At 37.5% G+C, this 7,312-nt stretch overlaps 1 pseudogene; it reads right to left on the reverse strand.

The window, feature by feature from the left end:
- Positions 1–5,810: 5,810 nt before the first annotated feature.
- On the reverse strand, positions 5,811–6,487 carry LOC114007961 (rRNA-processing protein FCF1 homolog; annotated as a pseudogene).
- Positions 6,488–7,312: the final 825 nt, after the last annotated feature.

Consider the following 7,312-nt stretch of genomic DNA (forward strand, 5'->3'; position numbering starts at 1 on the left):
ATATATAAAATCACCACAAATAATTTTGTCTTGCTGTTATTTCCTCCTTCTTATGTAATAAACTTGGGGTACAATGTAGTAGCTTCTTCCCGTATGCTCCTCCAGTCATATCCATCTCTTCTTTTCCCACTGTGTTATCAGAAATGCTAATTAACCTTAAGTAATAGTCATTACCATCCTCAATAATTATTTATTGACTGTAATGTAGAAGAGATGGGAACAAACAGGTAATACTTAATATGTACCTGATGCTGTGCAAGACATTTAAAACTATTTTCAGAAACCCTGCAAGGTAGATATTATTAAGTGGGGGAAATTGAGGATTTAAGAGGTAATTTTCCCAAGTGTTCCCCAGGGAAAGTAAAAGAATTGCTATTAGTAAAACAATTGATTGAAAGCATTAGCATGGATTAGGTAATAAAGAGGCACAAAGAAGTGAAAGTCCCTGTCTTCTAAGAGCTTACAACATACTGGAAGACATATGATATGTACAACAAATGTCACAGTGCCAACAAGCATGAAATTCATTATCACCATTGGGGAAATTGACTGAAAGGTGAGATCATGTATGAATGATAGAGTTAAATAAGTTATGAGAACAAATTAGGCATCAAAGAAAGCTGTAGATAGCCATCATGTATTGAAAACAGTGCAATATTTGTGTTACTGGTGGTGGTGTTAGAGCTTCACAAATAGTAAGTGACAAGTACAAGTAAAAAGAAAACAAAACAAAATGAAAAACTAAAATCACCAGGAAGTTCTCTTTATTCCAATTTTATAATGAGGGTTTTGAGGCACAAATAGGTTAAGAACATTGCCCAAACTTATAGCTAATATGTGGTGATTGTATATAAATGTACCCATATACTTCACGGACTATATCATGATTTGCATACACTTTTCCTTGTTCTATAAATTAAAGTTTAGCATCATCAAATGTATTGAATATGTTCTCAAATTTCTTCTAAATGTTCTGCTCACCTTTTTACTTTTATTTTCTTCTTTCTCTTCCCCTTTGTCCTTTTCTTCCTCCTCCAGTTACCACTTGGTATTCAGGTGGTAGACAGACACTGTTTTCCCTGTAGATAACTTTGGAGGTTTTGGTTACGGTTTTTAAATCCCATAATATATTAATTCAGATATTAGAAATTAAATAAATGTCCTCATTTCTCCCAATGACTTCTCCCACTTATTGTTCCTTCTATTTCCTTAAAAAAAAGAAATATATATATATATATATACACACACACACACACACACACACACACACACACAAGTTATGATGGATACTGTATGCACCACTTAGATCCTAGAGAACAATCATCTCCTGAGTTGCTAAAACTTGTGGTAAGTTATGACTCTCATTGACTTGCCTACAGCTAAAGAGAACCTGAAACCATGTAGGCTCCCATTCCATAGCCAATAAAAACTGGTCTATGAGTTGATATAAAGAACCAGTCCCATTTTCTAAAGGTAAGACACATCTGAGGAGCCAATTGAGAATCAGTTTCCTGACATACTAGGTTTGGTGAAGACCTTGGAGCTGTCACTCCATTTCTCCTGCCCATTTCTACATCCTGTCCTTTTCTTTGTCACACATGTTCATCTAAGTTCAAACTTCAAGGGACTTCCTATACAGAAATACGCATTCTAAAATCTATTTTCCAGAAACCCATCCCAGGACAAAAAGTCATTAGACTTGATCATGCCTTATTGTTGTTGTCTTTCAACATCATTTATTGCCTGTACTCTCTGAAGACTGCAAAATTTGAACCAGCATTGTCTCCACCATTATTGTCTGCATTATTCTTGATAACTAACATCTGTGCACTTGATTCTTCTTCCAACACTCTGGTCTCTCCAGTCATAATCTCCTCTCTTGTAAATCAGAGTGAGATAAAAGTAAAATAAAAGTACCCTGTCCTTTGCTTGTAGTAGTAGATATGGTTAAGTGGTAAGATCGGGACCAGCAGTTAGCATAATGGCTATGTCGCTGGACTTCCACTTAGTCGACCGCGGTTCATGCCCCGGACCCGGTGTCTTAAAACTCACGCCGGGCATGTGTGCGTGCGTGCCCAAGATCCTGAGGGCAGAATGGAGGAGAAGGGATTGCAGTGTGGCCATCTCCCCTGGGGGGTGATTTCTCACTTCCTGTCTCTCTGTCTCTCTCTGTCTGTCTGGTGAGCGCACGTGCCCTGTAGCAAAAAACCTCTCCAAAAAAAAAAAAAAGTGGTAAGATCATGGCTATTCCAGTCATAATCTCCTCTCTTGTAAATCAGAGTGAGATAAAAGTAAAATAAAAGTACCCTGTCCTTTGCTTGTAGTAGTAGATATGGTTAAGTGGTAAGATCGGGACCAGCAGTTAGCATAATGGCTATGTCGCTGGACTTCCACTTAGTCGACCGCGGTTCATGCCCCGGACCCGGTGTCTTAAAACTCACGCCGGGCATGTGTGCGTGCGTGCCCAAGATCCTGAGGGCAGAATGGAGGAGAAGGGATTGCAGTGTGGCCATCTCCCCTGGGGGGTGATTTCTCACTTCCTGTCTCTCTGTCTCTCTCTGTCTGTCTGGTGAGCGCACGTGCCCTGTAGCAAAAAACCTCTCCAAAAAAAAAAAAAAAGTGGTAAGATCATGGCTATGTAACCCATGGTAAAACTTAGATTTTTACTTAGAAAGAAATTTGAGTAGTGCAGAATTGTGCAGAGAGAAGTAACCTAATCTAAATTTCCATTGGGGGAAAAACGTAAATTTGTGGTTTTACTGTTGTAATATACAGAAAAAGAAAAGTGAGGAGACAATTTAGACAACTTTTTAAGTAGTAGACAAGAGATGACAATTGCTCAACCCTTGCCCATTGCAGGAAAAGTGTTAAGAAGTGGTCAGATTCTGAAGATAACAGATAGGAAGAAACCACAGGGTTCTCTCAATTTTGAATGTTGTAAAGAGCCTATAAGAAGGAGCCAAGCATGAATCGACTGGTTTATGTAATGGAAAGATGAATTTTCAATGAACTGATATGGGGGTTATTTTGAGTGAAACACTTTGCATGAAAAAAAATCTGGAGTGCAGTTAAGACTATGTCTTTGAGTTGTTAATTAGATATCTAAGCTCAGAAGACAGCTGGTTATTAGATGGGTAAATATCGGTATGGGTAAAAGGCTCTACGGAAGTATGCTAGAAAATTCTTGAAGTTGTCTATATTTGTTCTTTCTACTTACCTATTTTGTATTTACTGTTTATCCCTCCAAAATCTGCTTCCTCATCTCAACCTCTTCTGAAAGTTCTCTCTTAGGTTTAAGAGAGAACTTATCCTCCGAACAGCTTTCTCAATATCTTAGATTTAGTATTCATTTTACTCATTTTTCTGCTAAATTACATGCTTTTCATTATCTTTCTCTGTTTCTTTAGATCTTATGAGAAATCCATCTGGTTTGTTTTCCTTTTAGGATTCAAAATCACTTCCTTTAGAGTCTATTTCTCTGCTAAAATATTAAGTAAATCATGTTTTCCCTGTCTTTTTGTGCCCATAGTCACAAACTTTAATACCCTCAAGGTTCAGGCAGCAAACAAAAATAAGTCAAATAAATTTTGTATAGGACAATATAAGATAGTGAGACTGTGCCAACCTTCAAGGTACATGCTTTAGCTAAAGGAATTCAAGTACAAAATTTTAACCATGACACAAATAAAGGAAAATTCAAAATTTATCAATACATCACCAGTATTTGAGAGAGATCTTAATGTTTTTGTTGTAGTGCGTAAGGACTGAGCAATTGTCATCTCTTGCCTACTATTAACATAGTTGTCTGAATTGTCTCTCTACTTTTCCTGCTCTGTATGTTATAACAAAACAACCAGAGATTTGCCTATTCTTTTAAAAATGGAAAGTTAGATTAGGTTATTTCTCTTTGCACAGATATGCAGAAGCTCAATGAGTCAACATTTTTCTTCAGCTCTCTTTCTCTTAACCTGAATTAAACAGTTACTTTTGTTTAGATAATTTGAAGACAACTACCACTAGTTCTGATCTTTCTCAAATTATATGAAAGCTAATGGACTACAAACCTGGAGAAAATACAAACAATACTCTTCTTCACTCAAATGATACTATACTTTTTTCAGATATCTATGAATCTATAACCTTAATATTATACAAGCACCTTGAATTCAACATATTAAAATTTTGAATACATTCTCTATCCTAGGTGGTTTTTCTTCTAATGTTCCCTACCTTTTGGTGATTATTTCCTCAAGATAGAAACTTTGGAGTCACCTTTAGCCTCTACTATCCTTTTGCTCTTCCTGTGCTGATAGCGACCTGTCCTTTGAATCAAGTACATGGCTTTACCAGAGAGACTTTCCTTAAGAACTTAGAAAGTGGGTCAAAAAACTAGACTTCTGAAACATATATTTGATTAAATAAGAGATAGTACAGCTATCCTAAAGAGAGAGAAGAAATCTCAGATCTGGAAGACTTCCTAGTAACCCACTATCATCTTTGTGCCATTTGGATGGTGTCCAAGGAAGTCTAGATAAAAATGCACCCCTGAGGGAAATTTTGGCTGTATTCATCAAGAGCTGTACAAAAGATACTTAGAATCTGATTTTTTGGACAATATTATCTTACTATTAGGTGAATATATTAATCTGTTTAGTGGTTAGTTTCAATAAATATTTCATTGCTAATAGTTCTTTTTATTTTGAACCCCTTTTTTGTGAGGAAATCTTAGGTATTCATTGGAAATTTGACTACCGAGAGAAAAATTAATGAGATAGATTTCCAGTCCTATATCTATAATGAATATTTCTTATTAAAAGAGAAGAGAGAGTTAGAGATAGAGCGTTGAGAGAGAGCAAAAATAGGGGAAGACAGGAAATAAAGAAGTAAGGAAGGAGGAAAGTCATGCTTTTTCTTTTTTTTAAGTGAGCACATACTATTGGGAAAAAATAGCAGTAACACACTGGCTCTATGCAGGGCTATCACAAACCTTTGATTTGTAAACAATACATTATATGGAAAGTATAGTAAAACAAGGTATGCCTGTAAAAAGAAATACTGGGTCATCTAAAAAGTCATAACACATTTTTATGTAGAAAAATATTGAAAAACACCTTAACTTTTCTGATGACCCAATAATTCTTCCTTTTTGTGTCTTATCTAATACTTTTACCCTCATACTATTTTTTACTGTATTTATTTATTTATATGTTTTTCTCTGCTACCATAATGTAAATTTCTTGAGGGTAGAAATGTGTCTTCTTAAATATGTCCTATAAACTTAATAAATGTTGAACAAATCGATACAAAACAATGATCATCGAATTATGTAAACAATCATGTAAACATCTGATTTATAAAAAAATTCAATGAGTTAAAAAAATAAAAAGATACACCAAGTTTTTAAATGAAACAAACGTTTTCAAAACAACATTAAAAAGTAAGCGTACTTGGGAACCAGCAATTAGCGTAATGGCTATGTCGCTGGACTCCCACGTAGTCGACCGCGGTTCGTGTCCCGGACTCGGTGGCTTAAAACTCACGCCGGGCGCGTGTGCGTGCGTGCCCAAGATCCCGAGAGGAGAATGGAGGAGAAGGGATTGCGGCATGACCATCTCCCCTGGGGGGAGATTTCTCGCTTTCTGTCTCTATGTCTCTCTCTGTCTGTCTGGCGAGCGCACGCGCCCTACAGTGAAAATCTCTCCAAAAAGAAAAGTAAGCGTACTTGACCATACTCAGCTCATTACACAGCACACAGGTGAATAGAATAATAATTCTTGACAAACAGCATGTTTAATGAACTGGCAACAGAGATATTTGGTCAAAGAAAGGCAGAGGAACTTTGTCCTTTAAGAATTAGAACCGAGGGGCTCCATAATCGTCTGGTATCCACTCAATGTTGTATCTATGGTTAGAAATGTACATGATAGGAACTCCTGGGATCTTCCGGATTCTTCGTTTTAGAACCGAGGGTCTCCATAATCGTCTGGTATCCACTCCGCATAGGTTCCTTTATATGTGCATGGTAATTGTTCAAATCTTGGATCCTTAGCGATCCTTAGAGCCACTCGGTACTTTTGCCTCAATTTTTCAATTTCAGTCATTACACAGTCAGTTATACAAGGGATACACTTGGCATACAGACAGTCCATCATCGACTGCACTGAGTCCAGTTTGGCTTTAATGGAAAAGTTGATAAAGTTGGTATCAACCAACTTTATGTGGTAAGGTGGACCCAGCTGTGTATTATATTGAAAGAATAAGCAGGAAGGGTGTTGGGGGACGTCTCTTTCCTTCAGCGTGCTAGGATCGTTCTTTTCTTTCTTTTTAGGTTTTAATCTATCCTTTTCTTTATTATCCCCTCGCGACTCTCATATCTCTGAGTAGCCGAAGAACCCCGCTGATTTCTGGATACTCCCAGCCTCTGATCTCTGAGACTAAGCATTCGCTTCATGGTCGCATACTTTCTTGCTTTCTTTTGTTTCCCCATGCTCATGCCACACTCAGGTTTCTTCCGGAATCACTGAGCAAAGTCATTCTTCATATGGTGTTGTCTTTGTATTTTATCAGATGGGGCCTCATGGGGGAAATAGGCAGATCTTCATGACTGAGTGATCTGCTTTTTGTGATGAGTCATACATAAAATAATTAAATCATCCCTTATGTTAATAGACGTCTATGAGAGTCAGCAGGTATTGTGTTGGTTAAGGTGCTGGACTCACACATGGCTGACCATGGTTTCAGTCCAGGACACAGCAGCTTGAGAATCATGCTGGGTGTGTGTGCATAAGGGCTGGATACCCTGAGAGAATTTAGAAGAAGGGTTTATGGCATGTCCATCCCCCTGGGGGTTGATTTCTCACTCTCCCTCTCTCTGCCTCTTCCCAATGATCACACATGCCCTAATAAACTTGGTAATGAAGTACCTGAACTTAAATGTTCATAGGCTAGACCAGAATTTACACCCCCTCAAAATATAACCACATGAAAACTTTTCAGAGAATGGCAAATACATATCCCTTTGTTTACTAAGAGGTCGAGCCTTTGTCTTCTTTCTCAGTTTCTAGAAATTCTACTTCTCTCTTCACACATCTACATTTTTTTCCATTCTTACTGCCACTTCCACATGCCTAATAGTGTCCACATTAGATATTAATTGTTCTCCTCTCACTATCTTTATCTTGTGTTCTGCTACCAAGAAAGCTTTCAGAACATACACGATCACTTGTACTTTTCCAGGTCAAGAGCTTTTCAAAGAGCCTTGACCCAGGGCATAAGAGCCAACTGGGCAGGTAGCAATACTAGGAGTAAGAGT

Source organism: Tupaia chinensis, unplaced genomic scaffold, assembly GCF_000334495.1.
Source record: "Tupaia chinensis unplaced genomic scaffold, TupChi_1.0 Scaffold000263_1, whole genome shotgun sequence".
In the NCBI taxonomy this organism is placed as follows: domain Eukaryota; kingdom Metazoa; phylum Chordata; class Mammalia; order Scandentia; family Tupaiidae; genus Tupaia; species Tupaia belangeri.